Genomic DNA, 25,571 nt, shown 5'->3' on the forward strand with positions numbered 1-25,571 from the left:
TTTGGGCCACCACTAGTGGAAAGGAAGAGAGCTAGAAAGCCTAAAAACTTATCTAAGTCTAAATGCTTCTTCTACAGCAAGAAATGGCACCTCAAGGAAAATAGTAAAGAGTGGAAGGAATATCTAGCTACCAAAGGCAGTATGAAACTCTTGATGATAGAATCTTGTTTAGTGAAATATTCGATAGACCACAGAGTCATTGATTCGGGAGCCACTTATCATGTTTGTGTTAAGGGTTTGAAGAGATGAAAGATCTTAGAAATAAGATCTTATCGGGACAAGTGTAGCAATTGAAGCAGTGAGAGATGGACATCTTTATTTTGATTATTTTAGAAAGATTATTTTAAAAGACATTTTCTATTTACCAAGTTTCAAAAGAAACTTAATTTCTGTTTCATGTTTATATAAAAATGGATTGACCGTGGCTTTTAATAATGGCATTACAATATTTAGAAATCGTAATTTTATCTGGAATGGATGGATGTTAAATAATATCTATTTTATCAAACCAATGATGCACACACTACTTGAGATTGAAATATTGAATAAAAGACTTAAAGCTTCTCACTCTAATGAGACGTACCTTTGACATTTGAGACTTGGTCATATTAACCAATGAAGAATCACTAGACTTGTGAAAGACAACATCTTAAGTTTGCTTAAGAAGTTGATCTTCCACAAAGTGAATCTTACTTTGAAGGTAAGATGACTAAGTGATCTTTTAATGCAAAAGGAATGAGGGCTGGAAAACATCTAAAACTTATGCACATTGACGTATGTGTCCCTATAAGCGTTAGTGTAAGAGGTGGTTACGAGTATTATGTAATCTATATTGATGACTATTCCGGATATCGGTATGTATACCTGATGCACTGCAAGAGTGAAACCTTTGATAAATTCAAAGAGTTTCGTGCGGAAGTGGAAAAACAACTAGGTTGACCTATAAAAGCACTTCGATCTGATTGAGGTAGGGAATATTTATATGATGAGCTCTTAGGGTACCTCATAGAGAATAAGATTCTATCCCAATTAACCGTGTCGGGCACTCCACATCATAATTGCATGGTAGAGAGAAGAAATTGAACGTTGCTAGACATGGTACATTCGATGTTAAGTTATTCAAAGCTGCCAATCTATTTTTGGGGATATACAATACAAATGACTTACTATATTCTGAATGATGTGCCAACTAAGGTAGCATAAAAAACCCTATACGAATTACGGCATGACAGGAAGCCAAATCTTAATCATTTTAAGATTTGGGGATGCGCAACCCACGTATTACAGAAAAATGCGAGGAAGTTGGACTCACGGGCAGAATTTTGCATGTTTGTGGGATATGCAAAAGGAACAAATGGTGGTTTATTTTATAACCCAACAGAGCAAACTGTTATAGTGTAAACTCATGCTACTTTCCTTGAAGAAAGTTAAATGAATGACTTCAAACCTCATAGTAAAGAGTTACTCGAGGAGCTTTCGGAAATTATACAAAACTCTACGAAAATAGTTCTAGAACCAACTCCTAATAGTAGACTTGCAAACAATCAACAACATAGGGAGATTCGTCGTAGTAGGAGGGTCTCTCATAGGCCTAAGTTTTTCTAATCTGGTGGAAGTGTTTTTAACACTTATTTTGCCGAATAGGAAGATGATGACCCACTTACATATGATGAAGCGGTGCAGAATGTTGATTCTAAGCTCTGGAAAAATAGCTATGAAAGCTGAGATGGACTTTATGTATTCCAACTCAGTGTGGGAACTTGTAGACTTACCAGAAGGGATAAAACCCATAGGGTGTAAGTGGATCTATAAGCGAAAAAGAAATGTGGATGGAAAAGTGAAAACTAAAAAGTCAGACTTGTAGAAAAAGGTTATACACAGAAAGAAGGTACTAATTACGAAGAAACCTGCTCTTTTGTTGCCATGCTCAAGACAATCTGCATATTACTATCCATTACGACGAATTTCAATTATGAGATTTGGGAAATGGACATCAAGACAATGTTTTTGAATGGCTATCTTGAAGATAGGATCTACATGATGCAACCCACCAAATATATAGCTAAAGGAAACAAGCATAAAGTTTTTAAACTGCTTAGATACATATATGGTCTTAAGTAAGCATCCCGCTCACGGAATCAAAGATTTGATCTAGTGATCAAGACTTTTGGATTTAAGCAAAATGTAGATGAACCTTTTGTTTACAAACGTTTAGAGGATGGAAAGATGGTCTTCCTCCTTCTATATGTCGATGACATTCTACTAATTGGAAATGATGTAGGGACGTTGTCATCAGTTAAACTATGGTTAACCCAAAAGTTTTGCATGAAGGACTTGGGAGAAGGTAATTTTGTTCTAGGTATTCGAATCCTAAAGGATAGAAAGAACAAAGTGATAGCACTATCTCAAGCTTCATACATAGACAAGATATTGGATCGTTATGCAATAACCAATTTGAAGAAGGGAAATCAACCTTCTGTATCAAGATTTCAGATCTATTTAGAGGATTGTCCTAAGACAACGGAAGAAAGAGAGAACATGGGAAAAGTTCCTTTTGCTTCGGCTGTAAGAAGCCTCATGTATGCTATGTTATTCACACGCTGGAATGACGGGAATGTGCAAGTGTACACAATCATATCAAGTGATAAAGTGACAAGTAAATGTTGAGTTATCAAACCCACAGGGACTGTGAAAGAAAAATATTTATGAAATGTAAATCAAACACTTTGGTGATGGGAAAAATATGTTGTTTTGAAGAAGTTATTTAAAAACTAAAAATTAACTAAGTAATAAAAATAAAAAGTAAAAATTCCAATGAACGATTTCAAAAGATGAGTTCTAATCAATATGACATAATTGTGTTAGATCAATTGCATTCCTTAACTTAGAATTACTAAACCTATGTTCATGTTGTTACGAATATTTTCATGGCAACTTGGTAATTTATTAACTATGCACATACATACTAAATTAACCAATCTCTTGAACATTTCTCAATGCCATTTTAAACAATTAATCAATCTTCATAAGCACATATAAGATAAAGTAAGGTAAAAATATATTTCTATATTGAAACAATTTAATTACAATAATCTTGCAAGTTATCCAAGGCTAATATATCGTTTATCTGTCGCTAATTTAACCTTCACTACCTTAGAAGATTAAACATGCACCAATTAAATATTTTTCAATTAATTAAAATTTCAATACGCTTAATAATTAATTCATTCGTCACCTTACACTTTATAATGCAAGTATAACATAAGCATGGTTTTATTTAATTGAACAACTTACCAAGGCCTATAAAAACACAAACATGATTTTAATAATTTAAGTGGACAGAATGCAATCAATCCAACACGAATTAAATTTAATTCATTTTAATTAGAACAAGAACAATAACACAACAATTATTCATATTCATAATCACAACATAAACAAGAAAATTAAAGAGAAGGGAACTAAGAAGCAAATCTAGTATTTCTCTAAAGCCAGACTAGTGCGCTCATTTTCTTCTTTGCTCGTTCTGTTGAACCAAGTCCTCTACGAACAATTGAATGTTTTTATTACAATGTGTAAGAAGGCTCTTTTTCAAGAGGGAAATCATCAAGGAAATGAAAAATAAAAAAAAGGAAAACAAATAAGGGAAAGGAAGAACGAAAGTGAGTGAAAGAGAGTGAGATGTGTGGTAATGAATGGTGTGTTGAATGAGAAGGGAAAAAGGGTATTTATAGGTGTAAATGGCTGATAAAAATATCAAATAATTTTCAGCAATTCAAGCTCCCTTGGCCGGCCATGTATTAAGCAAAGTTTGAATGTTTCAAACTTTGCTATATTTAGCTTGAGGCAAAAAATGAAAGGCACAAAAAGTGGAGGGGTTTGAATAGATTTTAGGGAAAGATCAAGGGATTATTTGCAAGTATAAAAATTAGAAAAAATCAGCTGATTGGATAAACTATAAGACGGTTTTGGGCTGCCCAATTGCTTGGTGGATCGATCTTCTATACTTAGCATATTAAGCCATTTTCTCTTTCAGACTTTCTATTAATTTTTAACCCAATTAATTTTGGATAAAAATTAAATATAAAGTAAATAATATAATAATTTTTTGGACCTTCCTTGACTGGAAAAATAATCAGCTTTGCACTTGGTGCACTTGATGCAAAAATTACCCCAATGGTTCAAGCCTTTCGAAGTGTCTCTAGAGCCAATTTTCACCTTTTGTGCAAAACTGTCGAAAATAAACTAAATTTGTGAAAATTTATTATAAAAATAATTAAAATTAAATATTTTAATAATGTAAGTGTAAATTAGTTATTTTATAATTAAAGTATGAATGTCGACAAAATTTACTGTGAAACTGCTTGAATTAGTGCTCAAAAGGTGCTGAAAATGTCTATATATTTTTGTGCTTCCATAGCCCCAAACTTAATTCATTGCTCATCCTGAGTAATGCACAAATTAAAAAGAGGAAGTGCTTGAAATCACCATTGAAAACTTTCTTTAGAATACATTTCCCCCACAATTATGAGTTTAGTGTAATTATGCTCAAGAACAAGAATTATGCAATTATGCAACTCAAGTATACATATTGTTTGAATTATTCTTAATTGTTATCATGCTAGCAAGAATAAACTAAATGTTTTCTTAATAAAGACATGTTAATTCTTACCACTTAATTTTTATTCCCTTATTTAAGACTAAACTACAATCACTAAGTTTAACATATGTCTTCATATGTTGAACTTAGCAATTTCTCTCCACTAATGTAGGCAGCATAGAAATCTGAATCGAAAGGTCTTTTAGATAGGTTTGTAACGTGGCTAGGCTAGGGGTAGGTAAAAGATAGATAATTTGAAGCTAAAAACCCTAGACACAGCTTGTATCGGACCTTCGAAATAAGTACCTTCAAAACACAAACTCATTTTGCTTTCACATGCTCTTTAGTACATCTATTTATTTTGAGTTCATATCCTCTCTTTTTTTTTTCACACGAGCATTTTACTGTATGTACTAATTTTTTTTTGAGCATTTGATACTTTTTTTCAACTCTCCCAAACTTATTTTCAGAGAATATTCTAGATAGATTATGTCTAGTGTTTAGGACAATTTAGAGATAATTATGAGAGAAACGATGGCTAAATATTGCAAAGGTTCAAACAAAATTATGCCATTTGATCTGCGCACTTTTTGAACAAATATGGCTCTTCCTAGTACTTAACATCATGAAGAATCTTTTTCTTTTGTTGACACGTCTTATCAATCAACATCAAACCACAAGCTAAATAGTTAGAAAAATCAACAAACCAAGGGGTGTTATGGACATGATTTACCTTAAGTATGTGCTCGTCCGGAAATGTCTCCTGGATGGGTACAAGAGATGAAGTTCCTTCTCATGGCTCCAATCTAGATAAGTGATCTGCTACTTGATTTTCTACCCCTTTTTTATTTTGAATTTCTAGATCAAATTCTTGGAGTAGAAGTACCCATCGAATTAATCCCGACTTGAGATCTTTCTTGGTAAGTAAATATTTAATTGTCGAATGATCCATAAAATAGTCACTTTGGTACCTACAAGATAAGATCGAAACTTCTCAAAAGCGAAAACAATAGCAAGTAACTCTTTTTCTATTACCTTATAATTCAATTGAGCTCCCGTCAGAGTCCAACTTGCGTAGTAGATGGGATGAAAAACATTGTTCCTTCGCTGGCCTATCACAGCTCCTATCGCGAAGTCACTTGTGTCACATATTAACTCAAATGGAAAATCCCAATCTGGGGTGACGATAATAGGTGCCTAAACTAACTGGTTCTTTAGAACATTAAATGATTTTAAGCATTCTTCATCAAAGTTGAATATTGTATACTTCTCCAATAATTTTCATAAGGGTTTAGAAATTTTGGAAAAGTCCTTGATGAATCTTTGATAGAAACCAGCATGTCCCAAAAATCTCCTAACACCCTTTATAGATGTTAGAGGTGGGAGTTTCTCAATAACATCTACATTTGCTTTATCTACCTTGATTCCATGTTTTGCTATTCGGTGCCCCAAAACAATACCTTCTCATACTATGAAATGACACTTTTCCCAATTGAGTACAAGGTTTGTTTCTTTGTACCACCTTAGTACCTTGGCTAGAAGTGCTAAGCAATCATCATAAATGTCTCCAAACACTGAAAAATCATCCATGAAATCTTCCGAATACTTCTCAACCATGTCAGTGAAAATAACCATCATACATCTTTGAAATGTAGCAGGTGCATTACATAAACCAAAAAGCATACGCCTAAATGCAAATGTAATGTACGGGCATATAAATGTTGTTTTGTGTTGATATTCCGGTGCTACTGTGGTCTGATAGTACCCCGAGCAACCATAGAGAAAATAGTAATAGTCTGACCTTGTGCTATCCAGAATCTGGTCCAATAATGACAAAGGAAAATGATCTTTCCTAGTCACCTTATTCAACTTTTGGTAATCTATGCAAATTCTCTATCCCATAACCGTTCTAGTTGGTATTAATTTATTATTTTTATTCTCAACGATCACAATACCTCTTTTATTTGGTACGCATTAGACTGGACTTACCCATGAACTGTCTGAGATGGGATAAATTATACCTTCATCTAACTATTTTATGACTCTTTCTTTACCACATCCTTTATAATGGGGTTCAGTCTCTATTGTTCATCAATCTTCCTATTCTCACCACCTTTTAAGATGATTTTGTGTATGGACACGAATGGACTAATACCACAGATATCGGCTATGGTCTATCCGATAGCCTTCTTGAATTGTTTCAATACTGAAATAAGTTTCTCTTCTTGCTCTTCAATTAACTCTGCTGAAACAATCACAGGCAAAGTCGAAGCGCTACCTAAATGAACATATTTTAAGTGAAAGGGAAGTATCTTAAGTTCTAATTTAGGTGGCTCTTTGATCGACGCTTTTGGTTGAACAAAACTTTGTTTTCTAATTCCAAATATTTAAAACGAGATTGTGGATTAAATCCCTTCTGGTTAGCTTTTAGCAAAGTTAAGTTTTCCTCTCCTTCTTCATCACTTGGAGGGTTTGACATCAAAACTTGTTCCAATGGGTCCTCAACAGAGTTGAGTTCCCATTCTACAGCTAAACCCTTTAACTCAGATACTATAGAAAAATTATTAACTATGTTAGTGAACTGCATAGACTTAAAAACATTAAAAGTTACCTGATCGTCCTGATTATGCATAGTAAGCTCGCTGTTCTGCATATCAATAGGGGTTCTTCCAGTTTCTAATAAAGGACTTCCTAGGATGATTGGTACCTCTTTATCTGCTTCAAAGTATAAAATAACAAAGTCAACAAAAAGAAATTGTCTACATGTACTAATACATCATCAATTTTTCCTTCTGGATATGCTAAGGATTGATCTGCTAACTGAAGCGTAACCGTAGTAGGTCTAACTTCACATATCCCCAACTTTCTAAATATAGACATGGGTATCAAGTTGATGCTTGCACACAAATCACATAATGCCTTACCACAATAAGTTCATCTAATGTTGCAAGGTATGGTAAAACATCCAAGGTTCTTCATCTTTGAGGGTAGTTTATTTTATAGATATGCATTGCATTCATTCGTTAGAGCTATCGTCTCAAATTCATGTTTTCATTTCTTGGATAGAATATCCTTCATGAATTTAACATAGTTTGGCATCTGTTTAAAAGCTTCTACCAATGGAATGTTGATATGAAATTGCTTGAGTACGTCTAGGAATTTCTTGAACTAGACTTCCTGCTTCTGCTTCTAAAGTATTTGAGGGTAGGGTGGTGGAGGATTTTTAACTTGAACTGTTTGTTTCGTATTTTGTGGAAATTCTGCATCTAACAAAGTTGTTAGTTTATTGGAATTAACTAGTTCAGAAGTTACCTTATCGAGTTTTGCAGATTCTAGTTCTGGTGAAGCTGGGATTTCAACACTTGGTTGAACTTCTACTTTATCTCGAGCATTAGCTTACTCTTCTTCAACTTCAACAATGTTGGGCTCCATTGTCTTTCCGCTCCTTAATGTCAATGCTTTACAATGCTCTTTCCCTAAATTTCTTGGGTTCTCTGTATCACTAGGCAAAGCACCTTATGGTTGGTTCTTGAGTTCAGTTGCAAGTTGACCTATTTCGCTTTCCAGGTTTTACAATGTGGCTACTTGTCTTTGGATTAAGGCATCATTTTTCGTTATGTACTTGTTGGGTAAATACAGGTGGCTGGGTTGGTCTAAGTTGTGCATAAGTGTTACTGGGTCCAGCCCCTTAGTTACTCCAAGAAAAATTGGGTGGTTTCGCCAAGATGGGCTATAAAAATTAGATTGCAGTCCTTGCCTTCCTCGATTCTAGTTCTGGTTACCCATGTAATACACGGATTATGGGTTTGATAGGCATTCTTCGAACAAGTGCCCTTCCCCTTAATAAACACATGCTACATTTTCGAATTAATTCAACAGTCGAGCTACAAAATTATTAACCCATTAGTAGTAAAGTTTTTAAGCATTGAGGATATCGATGACACCTGAGATGCAAGTGAAGTGAGAGCGTCCACTTCATGTACTCCAGTGACTCGTCTTCCTGACACTACTCGATTGGTTGGCCATTGATAAGTTTTGTTGGCAATCCTCTCGATGATTTCATAAGCCTCATTATAAGACTTAGAAATGAGAGCACCATTAGTAGAAGCATCCACTACAATCCTCGTTTGAGCCTTGAGACTTTTAAAGAACGACTCTAATTGGATGCAATGAGGGATTTCGTGATAAGGGCATCTTCGTAATAGTTCTTTAACCTTTACCACGCTTCATACAATGACTCGTCATCCATCTGTTGGAAGGTAGTGCTCTCGTTCCTCAACTTAGTATTCTTGCTAGGTGGGAAGTACTTCATAAGGAATCGTTCTGCTAACTCTTGCAATGTGGTAATGAAATTTGGTGGCAATGAGTTCAACCAGGCTCGAGCCCTGTCCCTTAGTGAATATAGGAACAACTTTAATCGTAGTGCATCTTTGGGTACTTTGGCTAATTTGAAAGAATCGCTCACATCCATAAACAATCTTAAGTGAATGTGAGGATCTTCGGTAGGCATTCCAATGAATTGGCCCACTGTCTAAAGCATCTAGAACATAATGGCTTCAGCTCAAAATTTTGTGCCTTGATTTTGGGTTTCCTAATACCCATATTAAGCTCATGAAAAACTGGCACAACATATTGTCTTAGAGCTCTATCCCTATCATCAGCAATAATGTAACAACCCGTTTTTAGTGAAACCAGAACAGTGGTTTCGAGATCACAAAACAAAAAATTAAAATTTTATTTTATTATTATTTTAATTTCTATGGGATATTAGTAAGGTCGTATTAAAATTTCGTTAAGAATTTTTTATGTTTACATGGTTAACTAAGTGAAAAAGACTAAATCGTAAAAAGTGTAAAGGTAGAGTTCTAATAGTTAAAACGACTAAATGACTATAGAAATGGAAGTAAATGGACTTAAATGGTTATTGTACCATTTATAAAGTTAGTGGACTTATATGGACATAGTTTAAGTGATTTTTAAAGTTAAAGATTAAGGTTAATTTAGTAATTAGATAATTAAAGTAAATGTTAAACAAAGAAAAAGGAAAAAGGCTATCATCTTTGTTATTTTTCAAACTCAAAACCAAAAATAGCCATTTTTGGTGAGGGAAGCTTCGGTTTCACACTTTTTTCATGCATGGTATGTTTTTAAGCTTCGTTTTTAATGATTTTTATGTTTTTGAGATCGTTGTAGCTTAATCTAGTTAGCCCATGGACTAATTTGTAAAACTATTAAAGATTGAGTGGTTTTCCATGGATGTTCTTAAATGGTTTTTGATGTTTAATGATAGGTTATGAATCCTTGTTAATAAATAAACAAGTTTTGTAAAGTGAGTTTTGAAGAAATTTGTATTTAGGGGTTGATTTGTAAGTCTAGTAAAAGTTCATGTTAAATTTATGAAATGATGGTTTATATGGGTTGATATAAGTCCCTAATAAATTCGGTTAGCTTGAATGTGGGATTAACATGCTTAGATTTCAATTTATAAGCTTAAGGACTTAATTGTGAAAAGTTAAAATGTTAGGGGAAAAGTAGTAATTTTGCATAAATATGAATTGTGGACTGAATTGAATACTAGAAGTATTAAATGGATTGAAATTTTCTATTTAGATCAAGATAGAGCATGTACAGACTTAGATCAAGGCAAAGCTAAAGCTTCGGAATAGCTCAATTTAACCTTCTATGCCCTAGTTTTTTAGGTAAGTTCGTATGAACGATTATTAAATTAATGTTGTTAATTTGAATGTTTGTTATGTTATTTTAATGTAAATGGATCGATGTATAATCGTACCAAAGTTATGATGATTTGACGGATGTTGAGTCCCAGTTGAACCTTAGGAATTCGTAGGATACAAATGACATGTCATTAGGGATACTCTATAGCTCGTGTGAGCAAGATCGTGTAGCTTACATTTCGACCCACAGCTCGTGTGAGCAGACCCATTTCATAGCTCGGTGAGTAATGATGTAAAGGAAATGTTACGGTTATATATTTAAGCACACTTTGTGTGAGATTTCCCGAGTATCTGATGATATTCTAGATGGTTCAATGGGCAAGAAAAAGGGTTGAAATGGTAAGTTTCCAAATGGAATTATGCATATGCTCATCGAAAGGATGAATGAATCAAATGATTTATTTTCACATGGAAATGACTTATCATGTGGTTAATTCAAATGAGTTATGTATAAATGCACTAACTTGTGTATTGATGATGATGCATAGGCTTGTGCCAAGCTTGTGGTTTGGGTTACATTATGCTTATACTTATTGTTATGTAAATGAAATGGTAAGTGTAACACCCCAAACCCGGCCTAGAAGTTAGGCTCGAATCTGGCGTGTCACACTGAAGTGTTTTTCGAAAACCATGTTTTCACTAGAACCCTTCTTAAAGAAATTTCAAACTTTTTCCATTTAAAACTTGTACAAAACCTCAGTTCACGCTTGTTTATTTTCAATCGAGGTTTATTAAAGAAAAGTTGCTACCTTCAAAACCTTATTGTTGCGGAAGCTTAATTTAAAACAAATGATTTACGAAAATGTGATATTTAAAAATTGAGTTGTGGAAACATAATGTTAGAAAATAGTTATTGTTTTGGAAAACTGTGTTCTACTTCTAGCATATATAAATCACAATTAGATCAAATCCCAAATTTTAAATCCACAAATTATAGAGGCCTTATTACACCCGAATCAAAATAATAATGCTTAAGTAAATGAGTAAAACAGAATAAAACTTGTGAAGTTGTGTGGCCCTCTCCAAGTCCCTCGCAACTCCGAACCGTCTAACATTGGGGATTACATGAAATATAGGGGTATTTTAGACATTTTTCCCTTTAGGGGCATAACAGTCGTTTACCAATATGAGCCCAAGTACACAAATCGGCTATTACCAAGCCCACAATCATTCAACTAGTCTTATGTCACCCTAGCAACCAATAATACACTAGAGCCCAAAAGCCCAATGTGTGCCCCAAGTGAAGCCCACACTCTCGTGTGGCTCACTGAGCCCAAATTTGCCTTTGGCCATGTGGACAACATGACTAGCTCGTTAATTTCTATCCATCCATGCATTCACCCGTGTCAGGCCCACGGGCCCATCGGCCCATATGGCACATTTCGGCCTACTTGGCTAAAAAGTGGTCCAAGTCTATGAGATCGCTCATGGGACTTTTTTCATGATGTCGATCTTTCCACGTAAGTGTTCACATGCTCGGGTGGCTACCGTTGCTAAACTTTTGGCATTTCGGGATTTCGACCTTTGCCAATTCCTAGTGTGTGCGGTGTGTACACACCTTTTTCAGTAACAACACTCCAGACCACGAGCCTCGAGCCTTGTTCAAATGGTTTATCCCTTCGTAGATCGGTTGGTCACGAAACACACTCACTTGCAAAAAGATCGGAATCACAAACATAGTCTATCTATTACTAATATCCAATAACTAAAGATATTCAAATGTTAGCCTCAAAGAAAACATACGCCCCATCAAAGATCTACATACGACCTTACCCATGATTCCTTGTTCAATCCCTTCCATCTGACAAACGATCATCGAGAGATCTTAACCACACCCAACCTTTGCTAACACTGTACCTAACAATCAACAAAGAGGGAATTCGATAACGAGACAGAGGAATAAACACCTTCGGCTTTTAAATAGCACCCCAGTAGGGTGGCTTGAAAAAGATTACAACAACAAGAATAAGTCACCTTCACTTATCGCTTGACTGAAATTGCTTGCTAACTCAAGAACGGCTTCAAGAGATGCAAAGGAGAAAAAGAAACACAGAGATGTAAATCCACAATGAAAATTGATTAGCAGAGGATTGTTAATCGGCCAAACTTTAGAAGAAGAACAAAGAGATAATTAAGGAGAACAAAGGATTATAATCAGTTTTAGAAGAGAGAATCATTCGGCCAATGCTTAGAAGAAATAAAAAGAGATATTCGAGGAAAGTAAGAGGGTTGTACTCAATCTTTAAGGAGAAAGAGAAGACAAGAGAACTGTCACTTGAGAGAAAATAAAGATTCGGCTTCCAAAAGAACACACCAAGAGCCGAAATAGCCAAAGAGAGTTCGGCACTACTCCCTACCCTCTTCAAAACCGATTCCAAGCTTACCTAAAGTCCCATTTCGGTGCCAACTCCTCAACCAACCACATCCCCTTAATTTTCTCCATGATTTGCTCCATAATCCCCTCCTTAATTTTCTCACTTGACCAGTTCAAACTCTCCCATCTAGAGTTCAATTCCAACTCAACCACTGGCTGTCTAAAGGTGCAAAATAAATACCCAACAAAACACCATGCCAACACTCGAACCCTGGACCTCCTTGCCACATCCATGAAGCCACCTTGACTCTAGACCACAAGCTTCCTTGTATCATATCTCATCCCCATTTTTTTAAAAGACTTCCTACCTGAAGTCAAAGCTCCCCTAAGGCTAAAAACCCAAAATTTTTCCTATACCATAACTTGATCCCAGGACTTTCTAGAAACCCCCTAACACTCCAAAATCACTTAATCAACATAGCAAACACGCAATTGGTGATAACCTGTCACGCAATAAAAATCCAATTGCTCCGACTCTCGAAGACCATTCTCCTAGGCCCAAAATTCAGGGCGTTACAGTAAGTTATGTTTTATTTTCTATGAACTTATTAAGCATTATTTGCTTATGTAGTTTCTTTCCTATGTTTTATAGATTATCATAAGCTCAATCGATTTGGAAGCTTGTCGGAGGTTTATCACACTATCCAGTATAGATATCGGTAGTTTTTGAATGTTTTAGCCAAGGTTATAATGGAATGTATAGGTGGACTGATAATGGTGTTTAGTTGAATGTTTAGTTGATGATTTGGTATGTATAAGTTATGTAAGTTAACTTTGTTGGTACATTTGATGCCTTGCTAGTTTGTGCCATTGTGGCTATATTATGTTGCATGATTTGAATGGCTCAAATGGTATGTGTTGAAATAGTTTGATTATGGTCAAATGGCATGTTTTGGAAAGTATTGAACTAAATGTTGATGCTTGAAAATTAGGTAAGTTGACATGTTTAGGTAAATTTTGATGAATGTGTTTGAGGTGCCTTTGAATGGCATATTGGTTAGTTAAATTAGGAACTTTGGAATGGAAATTATATGCATGTTTAGTTATGTTTTGATGCCTTGTAAGTGTGCACAATTTTTTCAAATGGTTATGCATGAATTGGTATAGGAAATGGCTTGTTTTTAGGTAAATTTATGTCCACACGGCTTAAGACATGGGCGTGTGACTCAGCTTTGTGTGGCACACAGCCTAGCTACATGACCATGTATCATTTAAGGGTTCTTTTGTATGCAATTCAGTGACTTACACGACCTAGCAGACGGCCTAATTATAGTTGTCTTAGTAAATTTTTTGTTTTGAATTTGTGCGAAGGTCATTTTTGTTTTATGCCTTTTGTTGATGGCTTGTAAATGAAGTGTAAATATGGAGTGTTTAGTAATTAAGCATGCCTTTTGAAAGCCGGAAGATAATGGTTGATTAATATGTTTTCGATATGGTCATTTGGTATATTTAAAATATCCTAAACGATTGAACTTGTAATGTTGGATGGGATCAAGGTTGATTTGTGATTGTGGTGCCTTTTGTTGGCATATTGGTTAGATCTTATAGGAAGGTCTAATTGTTATGTTTTGGAGTGTGTTTGATTGTGTTTTCATCATATGAATGCAGGTAGGCATGGGTTGGATTGATGTTTAGGCAATTGGGTTTGAAATGGTTTGTTTTAGGGGTAAATTGTGAACTACACGACAAGGGACACGGGCTATCACACGGCCGTGTGCCACACACGGTCTCCTCACAAAGTCATCTGTCATTATTGTTTTTAGATGTAGATATCACGGCCTACAACACGGTCATGTGGACCTATTTCGAATACTCACACAGGTGAACACACGAGCTGTGACACAGCCGTGTGACCCCTCTTTTCAAAATTTTTAAATATTTCTAAAAATTCCTATTTTGTTTCAAACTAGTCCTATAAGCCCGATTTAAGGTCAATAATTATATTTATGCTATGAATGACATTTGAATTTGATTATATGTTATTTAATTTGAAATTTGAATGGGTAAATGCTAGTAATTGTTATGATATGCATTGTTATGCTCTGTAACCCTAATCCGGTAACGGAGACGGGTTAAGAGTGTTATAGTAACAGTAAACAACTATTCCTGTCTTGGGACAGCCAAAAGATGTTTCCTTCTCCCTATGCTAACAAGTGTCCTATTATCATTGGTGGGATTGAATGGTTTCTTATCACTTATTAAATTCCCATGACTTCCCACGCTCTCTCATGGCTATAAATAACCCTAAACGATAAGGGGAAATGCATGAGTCTACAAGCCTTTGGCTTGATCAATCTTCCCACTATCTTTCAGTTCTATTTTCCTATATTCCTTTTCTAACTTAAATACAATACTGGAGTGTATCTCTCCTCTACTCCCAACACCCAAGTTTTCTCCATATCTAATCCCTTTAGTTCCACCCCTTTTTGGCCCATCTACAAACTACATCTTTAAAAAGAGACTTAGACAAGGCGACGATTCCTATTTTATGGGGCACACCCACCAAATATGACATGATTGTGTTCAAGTCATCCTGAGAAACCATTTTCCCTTCCTAGTTTTACTTCCAATCATCCTAGAATATGGAGAAAACCCTTTTCAAGAATTGAAGAGGTTTGTCCGATGCACTCAGTTCATTGTGGCTCCTGCTGTAACATGGTGGAGAAACCATGCCAACACTGCTCACTTCCTTATTTGGTTGACAGGGCGGGTTATATCTTCACCCACCCTCTAGTGAGGAAGTGAAACCTAATAGGTTGGTTTCGAGGAGCCAGTTGTCCTAATCGCTCCTCTTGTCTAAGCAAACTCGCCCATGATATCCTCGAGTTCCACCCGTAATGACCAAGCGAGTTCGTACCTACTTCTTCCTAAATACTAGTTAGGAATAAACGTAGCCGCCATTAACGCAGAAAGCCAATTGAGGCATTAAATAGCTTTATTCCCCTTTGTACTTTCTATTTAAAGAAGTTTCATTTCTTTAATACTTGTACTTAAAATTTATTTACTTACATTTCCTTTCCAAATTCATCTATTTGCATTTCCTTACTTATAGTTTCCTTCTATCCTTTTAACATGCATTTACAAGAATTTCTACTACCACATTGCCTCACATATACTTTCTATGTATATTCAATTATTGGTACTTACCTCTCTTTGCCAACCTAGGCACATGCATCTACGTACCGCATGTATTCTATTAACAATACTAAGGATTTGTGGGCCACAGCCAATTCGACCGCTATAAACATAGGGGGTACTTTTTTCTAATCTTCTAGGTCAGAGGACCGACTAAACCTATGTTGTGATACCAATCAAATCGTAACACCGCACACCTGACTCGTCCACTGGATCCGCATATAGAGCATCACAAATGGAACGGGTTGACCTATACTTATTTCTTATTTGCCTAAATTGTTATAAAGTAGATTAAAGTTAAAACTAATAATAAATCTTACAACAAAAGGCCTTAGCCACTGAATGTTTAGTCTCTAAAATTTAGTTTCTAACTAGACTATTTATTTACAAAATAATTCTTCAAATTTAACTAAGGACTATTTTTCCTAAAAATCCATATTCTAGGTATGATCTCTAGCTTCTTTGTTATTGATCCACAGGAAAAGCCTCAAATAGTACCCTCTTCCTATGTGCATGACTTGACCCAACAACAATCCTTGATCTCTACTTCATCTGGCTTGGTCCCTCCTCCAAGTCCTTGATCAACTCCACAAATCCTACAAACATCAACCACACTGTTGTAAGTTCAAATGAACTTAGTGAGTTCCTTCACTAGGTCACATATAAATATATCACTTCGCATGAGGGTAACAAGTGTAGAATAAAATAAACATAAATTTACTCCCTGCTATTAGGGTAGCGGACTCTACCCAATCCTCTGAGCTACATGGCTCTCTCAACCTGACTATATCCTAGATACTTCGTCATACCAGCGAAACCTATCATTACCTTTTATCTTTCCTTCTTTAGACTTTTTGCCTTATACGGGGTGTTCGTTGACCTTAAACGGACTTGATTCTTCATCGTCTTCCCATCATTAGCCCATATGGTAGCCTTTTCAGCTATCTGCCCAAGGATTCTTAGGGCTTACCCTTCTTGGTGGACTTCTACGGTGGAACCAATCCTTGGTAGAGTCCCTCTTCATATACACAAGTCCAAAAAGACCTATTGACGTTACCGTTTTATGCTGACCTTCAGCAAGCCTCACCCCTCTAGTGAATCCATAGGTTATCATCCATGTAGCTATGCGAGTTTGCCATCTTACTTGCTCGTTTCCTCCCTATAGATTTATTATTTCGGCAATATACCTACAAAAGATTTTCCTCAAAGACGGAATAGTCTTGACAGACATATTGTCCCTTGCACAGAATTCTTATCCTGGCGGTGGAATCCCCATCTCTACCATGTGGTTCGCTTTGTGCATACAACTACATTGAGCACTTCTTGGTGGCTCTTAATTGCAAATCATTTCTTATGATCCTCAGATAAATCCCCCTCTTATATCTTCTTAAGTAGGCTAACTCTCATACGACTAATTTTCCTGTAATTCTTGTTGGGTCTTCACCCAAGCCTTCTTGGCTTTCACATCTACCTTTTCTACTTTTATCACCTTTAGTGGATGATTTCAGATTCGCTTGCCATCATATACATTTTCCTTTAAATCTTCCTCCACCTGCATGGTTTCCCAAACTTGCCGCATTAGCAATATACCTTGCGCTTAATGTCCTGGCAGACTTTCAGTGTCTATTTCCTAGCAGACTCTACAGGTTATCGTAACCAAACTATGGTCCTACACCCTTCTCACCTCATTTCTCACGTCCTAGGGGACTTACCTCATGTTTATTTTCCCAGCGAACTTACCCGTATTTACTGTCCCGACAGACTATCTCTCTTTTATGTTTACTATCACAGTGGACTATTTTTACTTTGTGTTTATTGTCCCAGCAAACTATCTCTGTGGATGTAATTGAGTCTTTCATCCATGGTCTTAAATTGATTCGCCATCACGGCATACTATCTTATGATGCCAAGGAGTCTTTCATCACAATTTTGCATCGATTCGCCATCCTGGCGTACTAGCTTATTATGCCATGAAGTCTTTCATCCATGATTTTACTCCTCATACCTAGCTGCCATAGCATGTTTCATCTATGGTCTTATACCATATAACTTATACCATGTACCATGCTACCATGGTGTCTTCCATCCATGTTCTTACGCTACGTACCACATACTAGACTTTCATAGCGTCTTTTATCTATAGTCTTACACAATATACCGTCGTCACGGTGTCGTCTCGAAGGACCGGTCGATACCTTCATCGCAATAAATACCATTCAAAAAAAATCATTTTTTGAATCCTCCTCCAGTTACCTTCTTTACACCACCTAACCTTGATGCTCGAACACTGTAGTCCTCTCTCAACAAGGCCAAGAGCTTCCCCCATGGCAGTAACTAACTTGGTCACTCCCTATTTCCCATCCTAACTTCATCTATCCCCTTGATGGTTTCCCACAATCATGCAATCCATGCTAATATCATACTATAACCATTTCATGCTTACTATCATGCATCTATGAATATTTATGTTTATGCAAACATGGCATACTCCAATAGCATAGATCATAATAGCGAGTTTGGAGTTTGGAACTCAACTGAAATCTTATTGTTTCCACAGCTTGGCTTCCTCGAACGCCAAAGCTTCCATTCTCCTGGCAACTAAGTATTTCAGCCAAAATTCTACTGGTTAAACTTGCACTTCATCTTAAAAGCTTAGGCTTTCCTAACATGCAGAACTCTTAAAATAATTCTGAAGATCCATAACCTCATTTCTTAACTTTTACATACAATGAAGGGTTAAAAACCTTACCAGCTTGTTGGTTTCCCTACTTTTCCATTTGCATCCTCATCAAGTCTACTCCATGCAGAACTTTCCATTGGCCATTCCTTCTTCAAACTACTGAAGAAGACAAAGAAGAGAGAAAATGAAACAAAATCAGGAAGAAAAATCATTCCTGAGAGTCATCTTCCAACCATTTATAGCCCCGCCCTCGCTATTACCATCATTGTGAGAACCATCCATAATTAATTATTATGTCTCCCACTAAGGAATTGGCTAGTTTCATTCTAACCGACTCAGGTTTAGTTCTCAACTATGTCTAATTTAGTTTCCAACTTTCTCATTTCTTTCAAAGGAGGCCACCAACTTGCGACCTTTTTTAATTTTTTCCTCTAATTATTCCCAATTTTAGGGTTAATTAGGAACCGGGTGTTACAAATTGAATCTAAAAAAACCATTAATTTTTACTTTTTGATTAAGAAACATACGATGTGCATGTGTAGACTCCTTTAGTATGTTATAGTATTGATTTTGTGGAGTACAAACATCGAAATCCCGTGAAGTAAAGAAGAGCCTTAGGCAAGGGGAGGAAATTCTCAAGTTCAGGACTAAAGAAGCATTTCATACACCCAACAGTGCACCTCCTAAATCCTCTAATGAGAAAAAGACACTTGGCACTCAAGTTGCTACCAAGCTTCCTATAACTTGCATGCTACACCTAGAAATGTTAAAGGATAAGTACAGTAGAAATTCTAGTTATCTAATTATAAAAAATTCTATTGATGAGCGGTTTAGTATTATTTCATGAATCTTTCTAATCGATTTGGTAATTGGTTAGATTTTAACTATTATTCTCGTTACCTTAGAATTGGGTATTTTCTTTAGTGGGAAACATTATGATAAGGAACATTAATTTTGATGTTCATGAATTGGTTTTAGTGAACGAGTGTGAGAGGGTTATATAGGAGATAGACGTCATTCTCTTGGGAGCACTCTCTCATTTCTTTATTCATTTTCTTTCTTCTATCTTCTTTTCTAGTTTATTCTGTAAAAAAGAAAATTAAGAAGTGGTTCGCATAAAGGGAAGAAACTAGGGTCTTAGCCTAAACAATTGAGAATTTAACAACCTAGTAATCTTTCTAACTCTTTTGTACCTTTTGATTAAATAAAAGAAAGAAAAATATGAGGTTTTCAATATAATTTATTTTTAACTATGAAGATTTAAGACGTTGTTAGCATTTAAAACTCCTCTATATGCATATGAATTAAGGTTTTCTTACATTTGTATGTCTTCATTTTGATATTTATATGGTTGATATGCTTAGCTAACCAAGAAGGAGGAGGCCCTAGTGATAAAAGGAAGGCTAAAGAGGTGTAAGTTGTGTCAACTCCAAGCATTTTGTTGGTCAGTTTCTGAACTCAAATCCTTAGTGCTTGTTTTATGTATATTAGTACTGTGTTGTTGTGGTATGCTTGACTTCATGTTTTGCTAATAATAAGGAGTGAATAATTGTGAGATGTCTAGTTGTATGTATAAGTTTGTTGTTTTGATGAATTGTTACTGGTAAAGTAATTACTAAAGAGGTTGTCATCGAAATGGTTCAATAGGTGATATGTTTGATATGATCTATGTTGTGTTATTAACAGTAGGTTTAGTTGAATGCTTGTTATATTTTAGTCATAAAAATGAATGATATACAGAGTGTGGAGGTATGTAATGGCGGATAGAAGTTTAAGAAATGTCATGTTGTGCACCTGTGCCATATGTTATTGGTTTTGTGTTGGTTAGGGTAGGTTGTATGGAGAATGTATACGCCTGATAATTTGTTTTGCGTAGGTTCGGTTGGATTGTACGAAGATATATGCACACATGTTTATGATAACCCTACGTGGGCTCTTTCAAGTATGAAACTCTGCGGATTCTAAGGCTTAAAGCCTCATGTTCATAAGAAGATCTATGGCCATGATATATGAAGGTTATGAAAGTTTGTGGGACTTGTTCCCCAAGCTTTATGTCAAAGTTATATGTGGGACTTCACCATACGAAGTCTGCGAAACAATCTGCATTTATCAGTCTGGCATATCTATGAATCTTCTATGAATTCGTATGTTTGATTCCACCATATATATAAATTTTCTACTATGAATCCACCTGTATGAGTTCGCCACAGCTATGAATTTTCTTCTACAAGTTTGCATTTATGAGTTTGCATATAAGAATTTGCATCTAGAAATCCACATGTAAGAGTTCGCAGGATTGTCTGCCAAGTTAATCCGAAATGACTCTCTCTACTTATTGGGTTTTTTACTAATATTATATACAGCAAGTCTATACGAAGAGACTATAAGCTTCATGATCTTTCACAAGAGTAAATTCTCATGCATTATGTATTGCGCTTCTATGTTGCTTAAGCCCAATCATAAGCTATGAAATATGAATGTACAAGTTTTTCTAAGCAAAATCAATGGCAAATTCTTAATTTTGAAATAAAAAGGGAAGTAACTTTATTATAGAACTCACTAAGTTCCTCATGAACTAACCATGTTTCTCTCATTTGTTTTAGGTATTCTTAATTGTTGTTCATACGAAATAAGGAACTAAGCTAGAGTTTTCAAAGTCTAGAGTGAGCATGTCACCTTTCGTTTTGTAACATGTGTAGATATCGAGGCAACTTGTAGTCTTAAGCTTCTTTTTTGTATATGAATAAGAACTCTTTAAACTTAGTTCAAATTGACACATGAGGTTAAATTGACAGATTTTTATAAAAAATTAATATTATTAGAAGTTTGTTTAATAGACATTGTGATTTCACGGTAATGTACTAAGGAACTGTTGAATGGTTATTAAATTACTTTGCATATGCTGGTAATCGAAATCTCAAAGGGTTGGTCATCCAGCCTATCGGTTGGGTGTTACATTACAAGCTCCTCTTGCCATTTTTAGACATTTTATAAGTCACACAATCACAAGATTTCTCTTTCTACTCTCTCTTTCTCTCTCAATTTTTTTTCAATTTTTTCACATGTTTGATTTGAGTGTCAAAGTGTGCCTTCAAGGTAAAACCTTTGGTGCACACTAACCTCAGTTCCCCTCTCGCAAGTCCAAATGAGTTTGAGCAATCCGTAAGCTCTTGTAGCTACATATAAACCACAGGTTAAGCTTCCCATTACTCTAAGATCTCACATTTAAGTAACCAAGAAATCGTAGTCACGAGACCTTTAGTTCACTACCAGTAATTTCCTCCCCCTCTCTGAAACCTTAGGCTATGGAAGTTCAGGTCCATCACCCTTAAAGAGTTTGAGGTGTAACGACTCGAATGGATTCGAAAACCCATTTTTGTAAACCAACTCTTTAAGGGAAAAATATAGAGATTAATGAAGATAGTTTTAATTTAGCCTAGAAAGTGGTTAATTAAAGCTCAAGGACTAAATTGTAAAATTTCAATCGCTATTGAGTTTTAATTTAGAAAAGGCTTGGGGACCTATATAGGAATTATTCAAAGGACCAAAAAGTTTAATAAACCAATTTTTGGCATGAGTTAGTGTATGGTGATGATAAATCCACTTAGATTAAATTATGACAAAATTAAACTTAAGTATGTATTAGTAATTAACTAATTATTCTTAATTAAACTAATTAAATTCTTAATTGTTTTATATTTAACAAATTAGTGGAAGGAGAGATGAGTGTCCATCTTCTCCAACCGTCCAAGTTAGAGAAAAACAAAAGGAACAAAGCTTTAAAATCATCTAAGCATTTCGCCAAAAATTAACTAAGATAACCAAGCCCTTTCCCTGTAATTTTTATAGATTTATTATCATGGGAGCTTGATTTAGCTAGACCATGTATCAATTGGTTCAATTGTTAAGTTTTTATCAAGTTTCCATTGTATATAAATTGATGGGTTTGGTTTGAATTTGAAAGTCAATAAGCTTAAATCATGATAAGGACTAAATTGTAAAACTAATTAAGCTTGTAGATAACTTTGTAACATTAGGGACTAAATTGAATAAATTGAAAACATATCATGATATTATGCTATAAATAGAAAATATCGAGAAGTATGCATATCCCGAGTATATGGACTAAATTGAATAAATTAAAAAATATTTTTAGATCTATATTTGAATGTTAGCTGAATGTAAACTAATATTGTTTCTATTATTGAATTATCGAACGTAGCTAAAGACAATGTTGGGTGACCTCCTCGCCAACCCTCGGTGCACGAGCACCGTTATTAAGCGAAAATCAACACCAATAACAACAATAAATTTAAACTAATTACATGTGATGTCTACAAGTGTGATAGGTTAGTTTTAATATTTATAGTGTTACAATGGAACAACGGAACATTTCCAAAGATTGAACCTAAGAGAGCCAACGATTTAATGATTCCTACTTAGCAAAAATGTGATAACTCTTGAAAAAGAGTTAAATTTCATGCCTTTAGATCTAGCTAATTTCCTGTACTTAGGTATATTTAGTTTCATTTTAGGACATTCCATTAATATTTTTCTTGTTTTAGCATTACATTAGGAGCTTGGACTATACTTAAATGTTAGTTATTTTTAATTGCTTGCAGACAGGTTGTGTGTGGTGGTGGATTGACAGGTTCAAGATGAGAAACAAGAAGTAAAGGAGTGAAGGTTTTCCGAGGCAAAAAGGTTGGATAGTTTGTAACCACGGATGCTGTGGCAATGCCGGGATGATGTCCAGTCAGTATTCAAAGCATACCGGTCTTAGGCCCAGTAGAACTTATACCTGATATATCTACCTAAAAAAGAGGGAAGAAAATAATGGGCTATTTGATTTACCCTAGGGGAAACAATTATAAAAGCAAAACAAGGAAACCCTAGAGGTGGTGAAAAACATAAACGGTAGTGGCTGAGTAGAGACGGGAAGAGGAAGATAATGGCAATCCTTCTCAACCACCATAGGACACTGCATCACTGGAGTGTGGCCTGGATAAATGAAAGCTATCTTCTAGAAGTTCTTCCATTATTTTTTCTTACTCTTCATGAATTGATTTGATGAAAACGATGTTGAGTGATACTTTGGATTTGAATTTTAATTGCCAACCCATGACTTAAATCTCATAGGGTTGAGATTACTTGATGAAACTCTTATTTTCTTTAATGACCAAAGCACAAATCTGCTTTAATACACTGTTTCATTCAATGGTTTTTTTAGGAAATTACATGTTTGCAAACTCTAGACATATATAGATGTACAGCATGTTCATTAAATTAATTAAATTCTGACAAGGTTAGGTTAATGAGATTCAAATTTAATGATATGAGCAAGTGTTCGACTGAATACTTGTTGCAGCCTCTAGACATAGAGCAACGTTCATATGAAAAGAAAATAAAATAGTGCAGGGTACCGTGCTACAGGCCTATAGGCATATATCGCTTAAGGAAAGGAAGCTTGAGGTCTTGTTCTCAAAAGAAGCAGGTCATTTTAGAACTCTTCTGAGCAGTAGATTGAGTATGGTTTTTCCAAAGCATTACTGTTAGTAAGGGCATATTCTTAGTAATCTCAACTTCCCAAATCAACATCGTAGACCCTCTATCCTTTGTTGTAGTGTCTTTTCCATAGAATTTTTAGTTGTTTACTTGTTCGTTTGCATATTATTCACATAATTGTTCTCGAATTTGTCATTGAATTCTTACTCTTGTCTTGTCATAGCATTTTCCACTATTGCACACATAATTATTCCTCGAAATTACCACTACATTCTTACTCTTATTTTTGTCATAAAATTAATCATATTCATTATAATAACACAACCATTTTATACCTAACCGATCCCTATAGAGATGATCTCACTTATCACTTACACAATTCGCATATCATTTCACAAGCAACAAGTTTTTGGCACTGTTGCCGGGGATCGACAATTTCGTGAAATTTGGTTTTGTTATTTTCTTTTGTTTTCTTAATTTTAGCTAACTTGTATTTTCTTTCTATAGGTTTGCTGTCAGTTTATGAGAAGAGGCATTCTTGTTAACTAAGAGTATCCTTTTGACCCAGAGATTGAAAGAAATTTGCGGACGAGGCGAAAAGAATTACGTAATATGGCTAGGGAAGGGAATGATCCTGGTCTCAATAATGATCCAATTGGTCAGGATGTTGATCCTTCTATTCATCATGTGATAGATGATCGAGATAGACAAATTTAGGAACATATTGTTCCAATTCTGGATGATTTGAATCCAGGTATAGTCAAAACACACACACAAGCTCAGTAATTTGAGTTGAAACCAGTAATGTTCCTGAAGATCCAAGACTACATTTAAGACTTTTTCTAGAAGTTTCTGACTTGTTTAGACAACAGGGTGTTCCTGAATGTTTTTTTGTCGAGAATAGTGACTTCATGGTATATTCTTTGCCAAATATTTTTGCTCCAGTAGAATCCACCAAATATGAATACCAAGCTTAGAAATGAAATCACATCTTTTTAGCAATCGGAGGATGAAACGCTATATGAAGCTTGGGAACAATTTAAAGACTTACTTTGGAAATGTCTGATGCATAGATTCCAACATTGGACACAGATGGAGATAATTTATAATGGGTTTAATGCACATACGAGGATGGTAGTTGATGCTTCTACCAATGATACCTTATTGGATAAATCTTATAATGAAGCATATGAGATTTTGGAAATGATTGCCAACAATGATTACCAATATCCTACCACGAGAGTTGAGACGGGTAAGAAAGCTGCTAGTACCATGGAGCTTGATGCAATCACTTTGTTGACAGCTCAGGTGTCTTCTCTAACTAATATGATTAAAACAATGAAGAGGCACACTGCAGTCCAGGAGATGAAATTAGCCAAACTATCATGTGTTTATTGCAGTGAAGATCATGTGTTTGATGAATTTCCATCAAACCCAACATTTATATACTAAATGGGTAATTTTAACCAGAATAATAACCCATGTTCCAACACCTACTATCTAGGGTGGAAACAGTATCTGAACTTTAGTTGGAATAATCAA

The 25,571-nt window shown here is 35.3% G+C and overlaps 1 non-coding gene across 1 annotated transcript; it reads right to left on the reverse strand.

Moving 5' to 3' along the window:
- Positions 1-24,998: 24,998 nt before the first annotated feature.
- Positions 24,999-25,105, reverse strand: LOC128035028 (small nucleolar RNA R71). The gene has a single exon (XR_008191432.1). It is a non-coding gene; the product is annotated as a small nucleolar RNA R71 (small nucleolar RNA).
- Positions 25,106-25,571: the final 466 nt, after the last annotated feature.

The sequence above is a fragment of the Gossypium raimondii genome, chromosome 11 (assembly GCF_025698545.1).
Source record: "Gossypium raimondii isolate GPD5lz chromosome 11, ASM2569854v1, whole genome shotgun sequence".
In the NCBI taxonomy this organism is placed as follows: domain Eukaryota; kingdom Viridiplantae; phylum Streptophyta; class Magnoliopsida; order Malvales; family Malvaceae; genus Gossypium; species Gossypium raimondii.